General features: G+C 46.9%; 1 protein-coding gene across 3 annotated transcripts in view; it reads right to left on the bottom strand.

Annotated features, from left to right (window-relative positions):
* Positions 1-15,292, bottom strand: part of LOC120951872 (elongation of very long chain fatty acids protein AAEL008004) — a 37,540-nt gene extending 22,248 nt beyond the window's left edge. For 2 of the 3 annotated variants that reach the window (XM_040370854.2, XM_040370855.2), the window contains exons 1-2: positions 14,719-15,292; positions 7,208-7,280 (exon numbers count right to left, since the gene is read on the bottom strand). The gene's annotated coding sequence lies outside the window, so the exon portion shown is untranslated. The remainder of the gene's footprint in view (positions 1-7,207; positions 7,281-14,718) is intronic. The other variant, XM_040370851.2, reaches the window with a different exon arrangement.
* Positions 15,293-18,538: the final 3,246 nt, after the last annotated feature.

Here is an 18,538-nt window from a genome sequence, read left to right as displayed (position 1 = left end):
ACCCACGACATTTCCATAAACGCTTCTTCAACTGTTTGATATGCGTTACGGTGGACACCCCAGAGAGTCACCCGTACTGGGGGGTTGCGCGGGCTGCCACCGCTAAGCAGCGCACGAGCGTCGGAACGGTGGTGAGAAACTCCGCGGAGTCAGTCGGAGAGATAAAGCACCGCACCGTATCCCGTGTATCAAACATTCACCTTGCACTCACTGCTGGGTATGTGTTGATATACAATTGGTATGCATCCTGCGTACGGGCAGGCATTCCAGTCGACTCGTCACATCATCTATTGGGTGAATTTTCAAACATTCCTCCCTTCAATCGATCCCCGCCCGACTGAGGATAAACAGTTAGCATTCGGTACAGAAGTTCCGATGCTTGTCTTGTTGTCCAGGTTTCCCCATTTTGGAATGCCCGTCGGTACGTTATTTCCGTTGTTTGTTTTATGCTCACTCGCACAACAAATGTGTGTGTGTGCGTTTGCGTTATCCAGGACCGAACGAAAAATACAGGTCCGGGGAGGGATCATTTCATTCTAAAGAGCAAAGAACTCTCAAACAATGGAGTTTTTTAATGCATATCAAGCCAAGCGTTTGAATTTTAGGAGTAAATTGCAGTTGTTATAGCACTGGTACAGTAAGTTATAAGATAAGATATAATTTTATAACTTCGCAACATTATTTAAGAAGCAAAGAAAAAATGGCTGCAGAACATGCCAACGCTGATGGGCGATCCCAGGTTGGACTTTGCTCGTATGATCAAGCTTACGGATCGCCGAATGTTCTCAACCTTTTGGATTGTTGATATCACTATAAAGCTACCCACACCCTGGTGAAGAGAAATGGAAATTATAGCCGCTTAAGAATGTCATCGAACCTTCCAGTCGATCTAATGCACGACAGTGCGAAACGTCCTGGGGGCGCGTTTGCGAAAAATTTACATCAAAACTAGTTTTCCTAAAGCCATACGCCACCAAAGAACGCACCTGCCCCTTCCAATAGCTGAGGGAACCGACCACAGTGTGTTATTGCGCGCGATCTCTTTCTTACCCTTTCACACAAATCTTCCATCATAAATTCTTAATCACTCAGAAGATCGAGAAGGATCTACAAACAAACTGCGCCAGCCGGCAAGCAAGCCAGCAAGCCAGCAAGCCAACGAAGCGTTCCAACTGTCGACTCATAACACAGTCATCACTTCCTGCAGCGGAGCGCGTCGCGTTTTCTGCCAGTTTCTCGGATTTCTGGTTGCGCGCCTTTCTACTTCTCCTCCTGCTCCCCTGCGTTTCCTCCCATTCGGCTTGTTTACATTCCCATCAAGGTTATTAGGCACACAGACCCACAAAGTGGCTGACAGCACACGGGCTGCTGCGAATTTCGCCTCGTTCCTTTCAATTCGCCGGACGGACCCCGTGTGAGGTTACCAGTCTATATGGCACTACTACTCTGGAAACGTGATTCAAAGTTCGGCAGCATTATCGACATCATCTGTTAGGTGTCCGAAATCGTAGCAGTAGCACAGCGCCGCCGACACCGACTGGTAACCTCAAACTGGTGTAGCTCAATGAGTGAAGGTCAGATGGAAGTTGCGAAAACTCACAAACAACCATCAAGAATATTAATATTCATATAGCTGATGGATGTTTTTTGGAGCGCAGACAATCTCTCGTCAATCAAGACCGGAAGCAGGGTCTAGTGTTCATGAAGCGTAAGGTGGATCATTTGCTTTATGATCGATTATCCGATCAGTTCCGAAGAACAATGCCGGATTTTCCATACATGAACACCGTGACGGTGACCCGTGTTGGGAAACTGCTAGAGAGGTGCCTTGTCTGCTGTATCATTGCATTTTGAAACTCGGAAACAACCAAGGATGAACGATGTAATGCGATTAGTGTCGATCGTACCCGGCCGAGGAAGGAAGTGCTAAAGGACATTTGTAAAATAAATGCAACTTTCTAGTACATTTATCAGTAGTGGGAAATGTTGTGCCGTTTAATCAAAGACAACGCCACCTTGTGTTGCCTGTAAGTCCTATGCACATTTATAAACAGACGAATTGTAATGATGTATATGTCTGATGACCTTTTCGGAGGGAAAACCCCTACTTGGAATGCAAGTAATATCCTGTGCAGTTAAACTTACAGAATGGTTTCGGCGTGTACTAGCAGAGTATTGCGACGTATCGCCTTGGCGTAGGACGCATGGTAGTGCCCATGAGGACGCAAAAGCTAGTGCTCCCAGTGAATTGATCCCGCGCAATCAACTTTCACTTCTTCGTGGCGGAATTCAACCATTCCCCCACCCGCCATACGAAGATTTCATCCATCTCGACGACGATTACCGAGTCCCCAGCCTGGAACACGCCTGGACATGGAGCAGCCATTGGAGGACACGCGCGTGTACTATCACTTTGCACCGTTTGTTCGGGTAGTTCTCTCTGTTCACATGCACCGAGGGGAAAGGGGAACTGTACCGAAACCACGGCAGCTGATCCAATGGATAGCAAGAGAGGGCACCACAACACAGTCTCTTTTACGGTACCAGCCGGGCCCCACTATGCGCACGCCGCCGTCTCCTCGCACCGTCTGTGGTCTCTTCTTTTCCCAATTTCGTGCGCTGGCCTTGAGCGCAGTGTCGAACCGTTCGGGTAGCCAGAGCCAGGGGTGCGCGGAGGGTGGGTGCTGAATTTTCACCACCGAAGTAACCGAGGACAAAGCGCTACATACATCCCCACAAGGTGACCACAACCAGAAAGACCCTCATTGCCACATCGAACCGCGAGCGATTGTGTTGTGAAAAATTGCCTCTCCATGGCTGTTGGGGTTGGTTGGCGGTGACGGCTCCGCGTGCCGGCTTGCTTCCCGGTGGAAAGGGCTTGTGCCAAATTTTCCCATGGCATAGTCATCGAGTGGATGGCGACAATTTGTAAGCTGTAAACGCCATAAACTCTTGCCGGGCGCAACACCATTTCCTATCGGGTTGTGGAAGAAGAAACCTCAATTTACGATCCTAGGCCGTACACAGCATCGGAAGTCCACCCGGTTCACCATCCGGGATGTGTAACGAACGTTGAGACCCTCCGCGAAAGGGACGTCGTCGAATGCAATCGACAACAATAAAAGTAATCAGCGCTGTAAACGCCATGTGTAGTGGAGAAGCTGGCATTCAACGAAGCTGGCTTTCAATTTTTACACAATCCAAACGCTCTCTTGCCCAATGCTTAAAGTGGCCCCAGAAACACACACACACAAACACTGCCACAAACATTTGCCGGCGATGTGTAGCACGATCTGTCGATCTCTTTTATATGATGTGTGTATATATGCTTCCACCTGGTTTTAAGATCTAATGAAACGAAACACGAAACGCTTACGAAATGGCTACTTTTTCCGTTCGCTTCGAGTCATTTTGACGGCAGGTCTACACACCAATCGATCTCGGCCCCCGCCCAGGGGGAGTGTTGGCACAATGTCCTCACCCGATCAATATCGGTACTTTGCATGCCAAGCATGTCTAGCGCGCAACAGACAGGCTTCAACAACTGCATTGCACTGTGGTTCACCGAATTGGACCACCGATGGCATGCGAACGATGCATTAGAAAATGATGCACGCGAAGAAGATTCTTTCCAAGCGGCGCCCCAGACACACTGTGTGGGTTTGTTTGTTTGTGCTTTTTTGCGTCGTTCGTGTTCCATTGGATGTTTTTTAGTGGGTCGTAGGGCAATTTGCAGCGGCTTCGTGACAGAAAAGTGATGCACGCAAACCAAACAAACAAATCACTTTCTACCGCTTTCTAGCAGCCGGAGTGGTGCGAGATCATTTCCTCAAGCTACTTCCGCTTGATCGTTTCTTCAATTGCCATAGCTATGGTGTGCAAGAATAGGCAATAGACAATTGTGTGTTAATCAATGCACTCTACCTGCATGTTCACTTTCAACAGCAGCAAAGCGTCGAAAGTTGAAGTGACAGTTGAAGTTCTTGTCAAATGTGCAACAAAGCGCTCGTTACGGGTTAGAGCATTTGCAACAAACATTCTATCCCTTCGACTGTTCCTCGTTGGCGGTGAACGTAAATCATCGCCGCTTAACGTAAACCTTCTTAGTGAGAGCGGTTTTTTGCGGGGCGAAGGCGACCATACCTTGCATCGGAGATGTTGCTGGCAATGGGGACTAATAAGAATAATGATAGCCATTTACTCCCGTCGATCACCACCCCCGCCCGGTGGTTTCTTGGTAGTAATGGTGGGTGCAGGCGTGTAGGACGCCGCTGTTTGTTGCAGCAACCCTAGGCGGGGCGCACGAACGCGATCGTTTTGGTGTGATTAGCGACCCTGGTTAACGATCGCGAAAAGCGGGCGGTGGCAACGGAATGTTGGCGGAATGAAGCTTAGATCATAATATTTTCTCACCTTCATTAGTAGTGCGGGGTGACGGTATGATTCTAGGTGAATTCCACGCTAGTAATATGGTGCAGAATCTACGACGAATCGCGCGAGACGGCGGCGCGATCACTCGCGTTAGGTAACAGCCCACGATTATGCAACCTGGGTAGGAGCCGTTTGAACCCACAAAAAAACCCCATTATTACTCGATAGTACACACTTGCTTGACAAGATATTATCAATCGTTGTGTGCTGAGAGCAATGTAATGTTGAGAACAGAAGCAACAATGGGATGATCTACGAGTGCCACTCATCACAGAGGGAGATACATATGGAAACTCTGATTGAGCGTCATGTATTTCGGAAACAAGTAATGCAACGTACCTGTGCCTGCATTAAGCCGATCACAATCGAACATGAGAACCTGACTTATAATGCGAATGATATCATGCATCTTCACCTTACCGCGCTGAACGGGTGTGTCGATTGGCAAAAATCCAATGAATCAGAACTAATGTGTTGTTCTCTCGACTCATCGTTTTGCTGCGGGATAACGTCCCGAAAGCATATCCCATCCACCTAACGCCGGAACTGACGGCAAACTGTCTAATGTCAATAAAACGGACTTGGCACCGCGTGTGTCGAAAAAAAAAACACGTGAAAACTATCCACCCCCTTCGGATCACAATACGACGATGATGTCAATGATGACGGCGAAATTACCCTCAACTGGTGTGAGCTGAGAATTCCGTTGGACGTTGTTGTGTGTTGGCGTGCTAATTGTGTTAGCATCGTCCTCCAGTCCAAAGGTACATGTGCCTAGTGTTTGTCGAACTCATCCGCTGTTCGACTTAAGTGGACGTTTGTTGAGAGTTTGTTGAATGGTACATCTACCGCACTTTTCACAACAATGTATGAAAGGTTGGTTGGATGGTGTTAGTGTCGGTAACAATAATTAAAGGTTCTTGGACCCGCAATTGGGGACCACAATTTTGGTTGAGTAGATTTGGCAGCAAATAGGAAAATTGCTGGCTCAAACCGGGTTTTACACCGTGACGATCCAACAGCATACATAATGCATCCTACAATTGCAGTCTTGTCGAAACATGTCCAATTGCGTACCGCAAACACACACACACACACCCAGTTTGAGAACGATTTCCTTCCATGCGGGCTTTCGAGCAGTTTGGAGAGGGACACACACGCTGTCAAATTAGAAAATGCAAACCTCCTGAGTGAGTCGATCGGCTGGTCTGCGCCGTTGGTTTTCCTGTTGCCGACTCGTCGGTAGCGCTTGAGGATTGGTGTTGACGTCGACGACGAGTTGACACACACGGCGACAAATGCGACACACACAGCAGAGCACCACCGACTGGCCGAGCGCAATCGGCGAGCCAATTTGAAACGAGAATGTTCTCCACCCGTCATTCAACATAAAATTGCAATAAATAACAGGTTCTTTCATAACTCGCACCAGCCTCGCCTCGCACCACATGCCGTACCGCCGCAGTGCGTCCGTAGTGCGGCCGAACATCACTGGGCCTACCCTCCGCTATTTCACATCCACCCCTTAGCCCCCTCTTGTGCTAATCATGCATCTTGCCTTTTCACAGCCGCCACTGATAGAATCCTTTCGAGACCTCGCCTCGCTGGAGGCTTTTCCTTGACCGTCAATCAAACCATTAGGTTCGGTGATAATTGCACCGTAAAGTCGCCGTGATACGTTCTCGATATGCGCGCGCTGGCACACTGCCGGCGGTAAAGGTGGCTTAGGAAAAGACTAGAACAGGCGAATGAACTTTTCGCGACTGTCCCCGAAGAACGTTGCACTCGCGCGGGACCTGATTTCAGTTCACGGTGATGGGATTTTTTTTTAGTTGGACTAGCAGCCAACGGATTAGTGAGATTGGCATTTCTGTCCTCAGAATCTCAATTCTACAGCAGCAATATGTAGCACTTTAGGCTATATAACACACCAGCAAGTAGTACCGTTGGCCAACCCAAATAATACCAGTTGACCTAGCGAAAACTGCATCTCCATAGCAAACCGGTCTACTTCTAGCACAAGTCTACCTCTGTGACATCGAAGACATCTCGTTCCTGTGGGGAAACGTATCGTCTTCCAATCAGTGCCACCATCCGACTATGTGAAGAACACTGCTGAGATGTCTCGAACCAAAACAGACCTCAACGTCGTAATCGGGAAGCTAACCTTCGATTTTTTCTCCACAGAGATTTCTCTTCTCCGTATACCTGCTAATTAGTTCGTGTGGAGAAATAAATAACCTTTCAGAAGCAACTAACCACCTCCACTACCACCATCATCACAACACGTTGTCGTGTTACAACTCCAAGGAAGTCGCTCACTGTTCTTGATATACACACACTAGCTTCCTCCTGCCCACCTTGACCTTGTTTTGGTGGTGTATGAGCTCCACCTCAATACCAGTGCACGCTAGTTCGTAGTTTTGTGGAGCAAACTGTTCTTTTTTCTTCTGTTGCATCCTGTAGCTATGCTATTTTTGCAGGCCAAACATTCCGCGGCCAAGTCCGCAAGGAGGTTCCCACATCACTTGTTCCAAAATATCGGCATAGATCGCCGGTTAGCCGAGTGTACCGAGTGGGTTCTACACGTACCGGACCCAACCGGATAATATATATATTTAGCACCTGTGTGCTCGTTTCATGCGCTGGCCTATGATGAGGATACTATTTTTAATTGAACATCGCCCAAATTCGGTGCCAGTGCTTGTACGACGACGTCTACGGTCGAAGAGTGAACGAAAGGAAAATGGGCGTTGTATGTATCGCGGGGACTTACCTTTATTCGCGTGAAGGGATGGCGATGTACGGTTACGAACCACGGGGTTGGGAGTTTTCGTTGAGGATGATATCTACGAGGGAGAGAAGAAAAAAACCGAACCGGTTAAACATCCGAAGAATGGCATTGAGCATTTGTTACATTGTCCAGAAGATGGAAACTCAACGAACACTGGGGATTTAGAGGCTAGCTTTAATATGGATGTTATTCGAAAGCGTATGCTTTTGTCTTACGGCCGCTTCACGCCCTAGCGACTTTCCGTTTGAATTCCGCTTCACTACTAAACTGATGCTGAAGGCGTTTTAATTCACTGGATGCCCTTCCGCCCAGTCCTTCAGGAAATGTAAAGCTCAGCTTGTGTCTTATGACATAATTTGACACATTCCAAAGCCATTCTATCACGTGCATTTCTCACGCATGACGCATTAATTCACTCTCCACTATTTTGTTTGACCCTGAGATCGAGTTTCTCGAGTCTTTCACGGTTCCCAAAATCTGTGACCCTCACACCGTAGCGCCCGCCCCAACGCGCATAAGCCAGGATGAACACTCACGGCCAAAAAAAGGAAGCAATATTATGATGCAACGGATGGTCAGGGTTCGTCCAACCACAAATGAAAAGCCCTCGTTCCTCCGTTAGCTGGAAACATCAAACTGCTGACATTCACCAACTCGAGCCGAGTTGGCCGCGTTCTTTGCTCCTTACCTCTACTACCTTCTCCGTGCTCTACGTCGCTATTGCCACACCCGTTCGTACTCGCCACCCTGTTCCGCCCTCGCTGTGAATCGTCAGTCGCTTGTCGGCCAAAATGCTGTAGACTGCGTAGTGTGTCTTGCGTTTAGCCTCAAAAGAATGAAGCACAGCAGCAAAAACATCAACAAGCGCTGCACGGCACCGAAACGATGCACCTCGGGGCACGTCCTGGGCCCGCGAGACACAGAGAGCGAGAGAGAGAGGGCTGTGTGCACTCAAAACCTGACCAACGCAAATGTCTCGCCTTCGGTCCAACAGGCACAGCGCGCCCTGCCCGAAGAAGCGCTCGGGGGACGATGGCATAATAATAATCAAATAACACACCGGCCAGCCGACCGGCGGCCACCTAACGTCTCCCTAACGACGCAGGTACCGAAGGATGACAACAGCTTGCCGCACACTCACACACACACACACACCTACGGCGCAGACTAACCTTCACCTGAATCGAAAGTGAAACCCCCCGCGATTGAGCTATGCTGGGGAGGAACCGGTCAACGGACGTTTAGCTGTCGCCGTAGTTGCTTGGTTGCTTGGTTGGTTGGTTTGCGCTGAGTTGGTTGCTTTTGGGGTCGAACGCTAAGCGACAGCCAACTGTCAAACGACAACTGTTTGGCTTGCGCCGAGCAGCGATCGAGATTTCGAGTCAATTTTGTGAGCGGCGCATTCTCAAAGAAAATCCGGTCGAACGGGCTTACATGTATCATACCGGAGGCCGGCAGGGTATGCGACGAACTGCTAGTGCCACAGTGAAGGATGGCTTTGATCTATCAGCGTTGGTTCCGATTTCGCTTTTTGCAGTTGATTGAACAAAAACGACAAGAGACGGTTAGGTTGGTAGATGTATACTCATACTTATCAGTGCATAGTTCAAAGACTAGTAGAAGATTTGTCTGAACTCTGTGAAAAATACTTATTGTGTGCTGTGAATGAAATGTACATAACACTATGGCGTCTCACAGTTGCTTTCGCATAATGCTTTCACACCGCCGTAACAGCCGTATACAAGGGCGTGTGTTGCATTACCATTCCGGCCAGCGTCGTAAATGCGCTTCCTTCGCCGGCAGGCATGCGTCCAGGCAAACAAGTAACTGTGTCAAGATTAGAAAGAGGACAGTCACCTCCCCACCCGATACACACGATCATTGACAGCTGAACAAATCGACATGTGAACGGGCTGGGCTGGAGGAGACCAGCTGGTAGGTGAATAGTTTCATTCATTCCACCACATAGAGAGCATATCACTCCACACAGTGATCCAACCGAGCAGATAGCAGCATGGTTGATGACATTGTGCAGAGGCCAGGCATTTTTTTTAATCGAACTTTACTCTCTAAATGACTCAAACCCAACTTATTTCAAAGGCTCGGCGCGTTAAATGAACACGAGCGCGCAAAGCATCGTTAGAATTTGCCGAGCGCTTGAATAATTATGGTCACGCGGTTTTGTCATTTACCTTCCCTACCTTCGCGCCATATACGCACACCCGATGAATAGCAATGACACACACACGAACTTCAATTGCTTACTTCAGAATCGGGAAGAAGTCACACGAGCAAAGACGAATCACCTCTATTCAAGCCAGCATTGACATCCGGTTTCGTCGCTTGCTGGTGAGAATGCGACAAGCGTGATCACTTTCAGGCCCCGGTTTGCCCTTCCACGGTGATCATGTGCTGCCCCTACTGATAGTGTGGTACGGGGTGGGTTGACTATGCTCATATATAAGAAACCCCTTTTGCCGTAGTTCCTCGCTCTTTGCAAACGGTTTGGTTGCCCGCTTGGCCACGGTTGCCAAATGGCTTCATTTGCTCCCCCGTACGGTAGGAATTTGATTGTTTTTCACTAGCCGGCACTGTGGCACGATCGCCGAGGAATGGACATGTTTCGTAAATTCCATTTTTGTTCCACTGTGTGTATGTACACGGCTGTAAGTGGTTTCCGTTCAAAAGCAGCCGAAACCGAAACCAAACCAGCCGTTAGCAGCTAGAAGCTCGGCAGAATGGTGATTACAAGTGCGATTGCATTAGAATGCATCTCCGCGCTGTGCCTGTCTGTCATCCGATCATTACTGGTAGCATATGTTTGCATTGGTAATGGCTGCACAGATCATTAGGAGGGAGCAAAAAGGGAACCATTAAGAAGGTAACCGAACGAGACGACGGCCGCGCGCTATTGCCCCTTCCTCTTTCCGCTAGCGCCGAGGAGTTGTGGGTGCTCATTATGCTAAAAGCTCATGTGAACGGCCTGTAATTAACGGTGGCATAATTGGACATTTAACAACTGCATCATTGCAGTTCGCCATTCGCCGTTCAGCTGCGCGTCTGTGCGATTGTGATTGTCGTTCTCAGCCTTCTAGGTAGGTGTTTTGTATTCAGTTTTGGGTTAATTTTTGCATTTCCCGAGTAGATGATAAGTTTCTAAGCACATACGCGCTGCGATTGCTGTGATTCGGCAATTTTTGGAACCCTGACAATTTATGCAAGATGTTATCCGTTCTTCACACATTCCCCAGCTAGTCACCCATGGGCGAATAGAGAAATTATCTCAGCATCTCATCAAAACCATCAACGAACGGCTATGCGGAACACATCTCAACATGTTTTAACATAACACGTTTTATGACTTCATTTGCATTCAACAGCCTCATCCACTGGCATAGAAATCGCTAGCTTGTTTCCCGGTATCATTGACCGCGAAGATAAATTATTCTGCACATCATATGAGCGTAAGTGCATCGACATTTGTTTCTAAAAAACGGATTTTTTTTCTCTAGACTAAAAACACTCAATTGTAAGTTTTCACCTCCGCCCTCTTTTGAGCCTGAAATGATAAAACTCCGCTATGCCACACAAAGTTGACAAAACAACTTAATTGGAAGTCCGTCCAATGTTGCTAACAGTAATTTGATTAAATGTTTCTTCACACCGAACCAATCAACAAACACACACACACACTCGCACATAGCGCATATATCGCTGTGAAACCGTGATACCAAACTCCTCCGAAGATCATATAATAATGCAGCCAGCGCTGCTAAAACGAGCGCTTTTCATCGGATCTGGTTGAATGTAGGTTGAATGATTAACGCTCATAAACGATTTTTACCACGCACGCTGTTGCGGTTTGGTTTTTGGAGCTAGATAACACACACCCGTCGACTACGAGATCGCGTAACGATACACCTAGGCCAACACAAAAAAAGACCCAATCTCATGTGCAACCGGCCATCTAATGTAGATGGTTGATCATAAACTATGAGGGAGCTCTGTCGCTCTTCCCGCACTGTCCGGTTGTGCGTGGACATGTTTCGGGTTTTTATAGGCTTTTTTTCTCAGTTGGGATACAAGAAATTATCACACATGATTCCATCAAACGAGAGCCACATGCACAAGCGAGGGAAAGAAGGAGAGCAATCGACTTATTTTGGCTGAGACTAATATGCTGTAACTGTAAATTAGAGAAATGCATGATTACAAGGTCATCAGCGGGTCTTTTTTCAGCAAACTAAGACAATTCACCTCCTCTTGCTTTGTTAAAGAATTACACTCAACAATGAGTTTCCCGCGTTTAAAGCAAATTTTAAGCTTGAAATAATCTTTTTTTCGATTTAATTTTGTCCTGCACAGCCATTCGTGCACAAGAAATCGAGAACTCTGATGCCGTGTGCACTTATGTCCGTGACACAAGCTGTTGGTTGTCAACTCGGATGCGAGTGTTTGTGCGTGTGTGTGATCGATGTTGAGTCTTTCAGCTGTTGCTGGCATAAATCACACGGTTTGTGCATTTGGATGGGAAACATGCCTTGAGACAAGTATCCACCCCCCAAACAGTTCCGGTACGATAGGGATATTGCTTTTACAACTATTTCTTATCTTTTCTTTCTCGGTGGCATATTTTAAGATTTTAGAGATGTTAAGATATTTCTAGGAAACGTCAGCTTAACGTAATGTTTGCCATTCGAAACATTTCCTTCAACCCCATGTAGGTTGCCGATGCCGTTGTTGGATGCCGTTTTGTGTTACATGACACATTATTTGTTAAAGGCACATTTTTAAAGGCGTTCGAATTCAGAAACTCGACGCAATTATCAACACCGCCGGGCAAATATAGCCAAGGTTCATGGAAAAAATCATCACGTGTTAGCATTGAACATATGTTGCCGGCACGCCGGGCCTAAATCCGAATATGTACGATTAACGATGACTAACCACCCCCTTTACAGCTCCCATATTACAATCCGAGCTGTGTGTGTGTGTGTGTGTTGGTACATCAAAATCATCAGAAGTAAACAATGCAGAGATAAACGGTACCGAAAGTGCCATGCTAGAGAGCATTAATCATCAGGCAACGAAGAGCTTTGAGGAATTGGCGAATTTATTTATTGCTTGTTTGCCTAGTGACGAATCGGGGGCTCGACTATCGGTTCAACCCCCAGATGTGACGGTGGTGTTGGTGGTGATTGGCTTGCGTGTCGAGTGACCACAACAACACAACACTACCGCCGGTCTGAACGCGCGACTGTGCTTCCGCAAACATACCTTTGCTGCAGGACGCCTTTGCTGGATGGAAAGAACTGGAAGCTCTTGGCGGTTACATGAACTTGGAAGTTTCGCGATCAAACACGTCTATTACCCCACATACAAACACACACACACATCCACTGAAAGGAACAGGTGAAACGGTGGCCCGTGCACGTCGACCCAGACGCGTCAACCTCCCATTAGAATGCATACCATTCGGGCCGCGAAGTGCACCGTGACGGGGCAGATATTGAGATGGATGGATGGAAAAACCGGTAGACCGACCGGGCGTGTGTGCACCGGCCGCATTACACCTAGAGTGAGCTGCTGCAACCGGTTGCAACACATGCTATTTGCAGTCTCGGGGTGTCTCTCCGTCGATTACAGAGGAAGGAGCATGCTGAGTATGTGTTTGTACGCGGCAAATCTTGTTGCTCCATTTAGATGTGCAACGGGAGTCCATCTACGGCAATGAGGGAAACTACTGATCATAACAGCAACCGGTACCAGGTGAAGGAAAATTGATAGAAATTACTAAAATTCCATTGCTTTGCGCACAAAAAAGAAAAGTTTTCATCCAGGAATTTGCGCCCATCATACACCAAAAAGCGTCTTCATTTCTCATCGTCGTTAATCGTTCCGTCGAGAATATAAATAAACATTCTTGGCATTACATAACCGGAACACACTTCTTGGCAAAGAAAAGCGACGGAGACATGCGTTCGCTTTATCCTTCTCCAATGCAAACAACTGGTCTTTTTTATCCTACAGCAAGTGATAAAAATTAATAAATAAAGCAAAACCTTAGATATCACACACATCAAACCAGAATGTGCCGCGGGCCGTTCTACTCTGAGACAGGGAAAATGCGACACACACACACGCGCGCACGTTAAAAAGTGTGGCGGCAGATATTTTGTGATGCGGTGAGATGAGCGGCTGATAAAGAGAAACCGAGACGAACACAAACACTCTCACATTGGCACTACCAACACACTGTGCAAACCCTCTGCCGCACAGAACGATTACCGTCGCTGTTTGTGGCCACCCTCCTCGCCAGCATCGTCCTGGGGGAGGAAACCTTTCTCCCGGTTACCCGCCACCCCGCCCCCGCCTGCTCGATGCAAAAACTGTGTCACGCGCGCGCGAGATGGAACCGCTGCCACGGCTGTTTCCGTGAGAGGAGAATCGGCCGATCTGGCGCACACGAAAAGAGTGCTTATGTAATCCATGTGGTTGTTCTGTTGGCGTTCGAGGGGGGAGGGCATACACGCAGGTACACACAAAATTCTATGTCGGCAAACCAGGGCAAACTGCCCGAGAACGAGAAAGCACGTCTATTTCGGTGTGTGTATTAACCGATTTTTAACCCATTTTGGTGGCGAGACTGTGCGAAAAATGCATTAGAACTCATTCACTTTCACTGCGGCAGTCACCCACCTCCATCGTGTACGAAATTCTTTCCACGAACCAACCCGTCTGCGCTGCACCGCCCAATGCCCCTTTCCCCTAAGCGGTGTTGATTATTTTCGCCTCCTCGTTCAAGGTTCATTCCCGTTTCTTTCTCACGTGGTGTGCCGCCTCAATTGGCAGCTTGGCATTCTCCGCCGCCACTGCCCTTCTGCTGTACCGCAAGTAAGAACCCGCTTCTGCCCTTTCTTTTCCGTCGTGCAGGCCCTGCTACTGGTGGTCTGCTTTACTATTCATATTCTCATTTACGCTTAATTAACTTCCCAGCCTACTAGGAGACATGTGCTAACGTGTGCGTGCGTGTGTGTGTGTGCGTTGCACGCCTCTCGCTCTATTGCCTCTGTGTACGCTTTCGCTCTAGCAGCTTGTGTGTTGGGGATTGTGCTGCACGCGATCAGCGTAAAGTAACGTTTCGATTCTTCTTATCAGAAAATGCCCAATGACAGAACCGCGCACCCTTGCAAACACACACACACACGCCGTGCCACCCGCACCTCCTGCACACATGCCGTTTGTGGTTACATTTCCCGCGCACACACATTTTCCCGTTTTTGATGGTGTGTGGTGAAAAATGTGTGGTGATAACAGGCACTCCCCTCGCACTAGTATGGAGCGTTAATTAAAGGGGGAGGGGGGGGGGGGAAGAAATCGAGTGCACTTTTGTCGTTCACGACATTTCCGTTCCTCTCTAGCCGAGCCCTTCCCTCCTTAGCTGGCCCCACCCATCACACGCACACATCACACACTGTTAAAGCTGCACTTACTTGTTGCAATGCTGCAGGGACGGCAATTCCGATGGAGAACAGTTTTTTCTTCTTCTACAAAACTGCACTTTGCTCTCCGCAACTGGCCGGGAAGAGCAAGCTGAACCGGGAGGTGGATTGTCTTTGCCAAAAATGAGCAACAAGCAGCAGCACTGGGACACACAAATACACCAAACGAGGAAAAATAAAATATAACAAAAAACAACAGTACACACACGTACGGTCACAAGGGCACACTCGCGCGCGCGTTAGAATTGTTTCTTTGGCTATAGCCTCTCTCCCCAAAACGTTGTTAAATTCTTCTTGGCGACAAGAATTGCACTTGGGGATGTTGGCCGATTGCACTGAGAGGGCGACCGCTCTAGCACTTGGTGGTGCTAGCGAACAGACGAAACACACGGGCTGAGACGAAGCACCGACCACACTACGGCAGCAGCAGGAACGTGAATGTGTACAGCTCTCGCGATCTAGATGGGTTTCCTACGCATCCAATGTGATTGTAAGCAACTGACGCTTCCGCTGGATTTTGACGTTGGTTTTAGCGAGTTCTCCCACCACTGAACCGGGGGCGGCCGTTTATATCAGCACGGTTTGGCTCCCGGTGGAGCGCGTGCGGGCCAAGCAAGCACTACACACACACACACATACAAGTGCGCGCGCGTGCAAGTCGTCTCTTCTCTCGCGCGTAGCTGTCCGAAAGAGAGAAGGATACACACGCACAGCAGAAAAACCACGTGCCAGGTGAGCGGGAACCTGTTTGGTGCAGGGTTAGTGATGCTAAAACCCAATATTAGTAATAGACGTTGCTTCATGCAGTTAACTATTTCACAAAAAAACTAAAATATTGTTCATGACCAGGTGTAAATAGGCACACATTTCCTTAAACATCTACATTGTCGAATTTCTATGTCAAATGAAATAAATTTAAAATTTTATGTCCATTTATTTCTCTTTGTATGTATGTACATATTATTTTTGCAAACGAACCGTAAATATTCATTATAAAATTTTACAAAAAGTTCCCATTTTCAAATAGCATAGAGCATTGTTTTATAATTGTAACCTGTAAGCTAGCATTCGTTATATTTTGGTTCAAAACTACTCAAATACTTTAATAACTAATTTCGTGTTATAAAACAACAACTACAATACAACTAAAATTAAATAAATCGAAAAATCACACCAAACATTAACACGGCATACATTTCCAGGAACGATAAAACCAACCCACCATCCCCTGTACATATTCTTGGAGCGGATAAAGAGAACAGAAGTTTTTCTCACAAAACGATATATCGCTCCCACCCTTTCGCTGCTCGCGCTCTCGCTCTCACTCTCTCTCGCTCTCATGCTCTCACTTTCTTTCATGCGAACGCACACGCGCGCATTCAGCCGGCATCTTACGCACACATCTGTTGCCCGTTTTGGCAACAATTTCTACATTCCCATTTCCAGCTCATAATGGGATGCGAAAATGCAAGACACACTGTTGATTCTTTTCCAAGGCAGTTCATTGAAGACTCACAAAACCCCACTTTCTACCTCTTTCAGTGAGAAGAATGCAGCGAACGAATGAATGTGATTTAACATTTCTTATAGATAAAATGCTGTTTTTCTGAGCTAATGCGTATCTTCGCTCAAGCTACATAATGTATTTGAATAAACTATTTTGTTATAAATAGATCGCTTTTCAAGTTAAAAATGCAGCAAAGAACGGCTCGATCTCGTTTACACTTTTCAACCCCCAACTCTAGACGCTGCACCGTTTCGCATGTGCAACGAAAGCTCAATATCGCTCTTGGGCATGGCCGTGCACACATACTTGCACAAAAAATGGACCGTACAGCCGTGCTACAGCCGAACGGTCGTGTAAGGTCATTCCGTCAGGATAATTGTTATATTGCAGGAAGCAGTTAACCGACCGGGTACGTCGAATGACCGTTGTCTGTGTGTACTAAGAAGGACGCACTAGGTTAGTTAGTCGTTTAAGTACACAATGCTCAACTACTAGCTCAAACTGCTGTTTCATGGTAGATCAACTGGTGTTTTTAACAGTTTTAACCTGTTGAATGGTTGCTTATTGCACCTGTTTGTTAAAGCTCGTACATAAAAAATATAAATAATCCTTAGTATCCAGTCCAGAAGGCCAAATACACGGTTATTCTGTAACCCAACTACTGCCATAGTTGTTTGTCTTGTCAGCTTCCTTGTCTAAGAATCGATAAAAACGAAAACAAAAGTACCAATCAAAACAAAAACAGATCCATCGCCCTAGTGAATCATCCGTCGGGGTCTGAAACTGCGTAGGACCGATTCAAAAAACCGGTATCATTGGGCAAAGATTAATCGTACGCAGTATGTCAACAAAGCATTATTATTAAAATCCAGACCGGTACGCGCTAATCATAAAACGCACGGTGTGTAGATGGCTTCCGTTTCAAATAACCGTTTCGAGCTGCAACCTTCACGCGGTACCGGAACAACGGACAACTAATTTACTAGCACGGAATGGTGGATCAAGGCGAGAAGAGAAAAAAAACGCTCTCCATTCATGGCTCTCCGGCGTTGCCTCGGTGGGTGGACATAAACCCTTGGACTACTGTCTACGAAAGAAGCTTTTTTACCCATCAACCCTCCCAGCCTACAAACAAGTGACCGGCAGCCATGAGCTTATAGTTTTATGAATTCTAAAACATGCCTTTGACTTCTCCGTACCCTGGTGGTCTGGTATGATCCGGTGAAGATTAGCCGTGGTACAAGTACCAGATACTCGAGCATCTGTTTTTGTTTTTTGTCGCTGTAAATGTTTGTCCATTTGGATTTATTCGCCTGTTTCTCATAATGTTTGTTGAACGTGACGGTAAGCAGGTTTAGGACACCGTTTAACGTGTTTATTACGGAGGCTTTGTTTTACACTCAAGGTAATAAAAGGGCAAACAATCAGTGTAAAAGTGGAACGAATTGAAAAAAAAAAACAAAAATAGACAGATCTAAAACATGATGATGTTGGTCGCATTAGTTCCAAAAACCAAAAAATGCAAAAAACTGCTTTTCAAAGAAGTTCTGTAGCTTTAAACTCTGTATGTGCTAGATCACCACTGCTAGACCAAGCAGAGATCAACACTTCATAAATGTGTATCATTGCCAAGATTAGAACATACTGCCACGTGAATTAGCTCTAACATTCCGTTCTATTTCAATGGAATTTTTCACACCTTCTCCTTTGCTAGTAAAGATACACATTCCCTTTACATGTGCCTTAAACGGTAGCGAGCTCGTGTATCGATTAAAAATACAATATATCTACCTGCTTACCGGCTTACGCCAGCATCACCTATCATTTACGCAAGTAGCGTGAATTGGGCTTTTCTCTTGACGCACTTGCTGGACACAATAATTGTTGATCTTTACTTTTTCTCGCGCTTACTGCTGTAAACGCTCCATGACATTCGCATATTTGCAATCACAACACACGCTTTTTGCTCACTGCTCGGGTTGTAATTGGAAAACGATCGCACTACTCGAACATCTGACGTCAGGGAAGGTTAGGTCTGAGGTGGTACCGTTGTCAAATACCGCCGTCGGCTTTGTACATTTACATCCTGCAAACAGGTACTTCTACAATGTAAGTACAGCATCACCATCAACAGCTGGAGATCAGGTGACAGTACGGTAGCTGTATGAAGACAATCTGCTCTCACTCTCTCCGGATTGCGTCAAAATTTCCGAAGTTTCTGGATGTACACTCCAATCTTCTTTCTTCAAAAGACACAAAAGCGAGGTTTGCTAACAGTGAAACTTCCCCAGAGGATCATACTTT

This window comes from Anopheles coluzzii, chromosome 2, assembly GCF_943734685.1.
Source record: "Anopheles coluzzii chromosome 2, AcolN3, whole genome shotgun sequence".
Taxonomy (NCBI): Eukaryota; Metazoa; Arthropoda; class Insecta; order Diptera; family Culicidae; genus Anopheles; species Anopheles coluzzii.
This window is presented reverse-complemented; position numbering and strand designations above follow the sequence as displayed.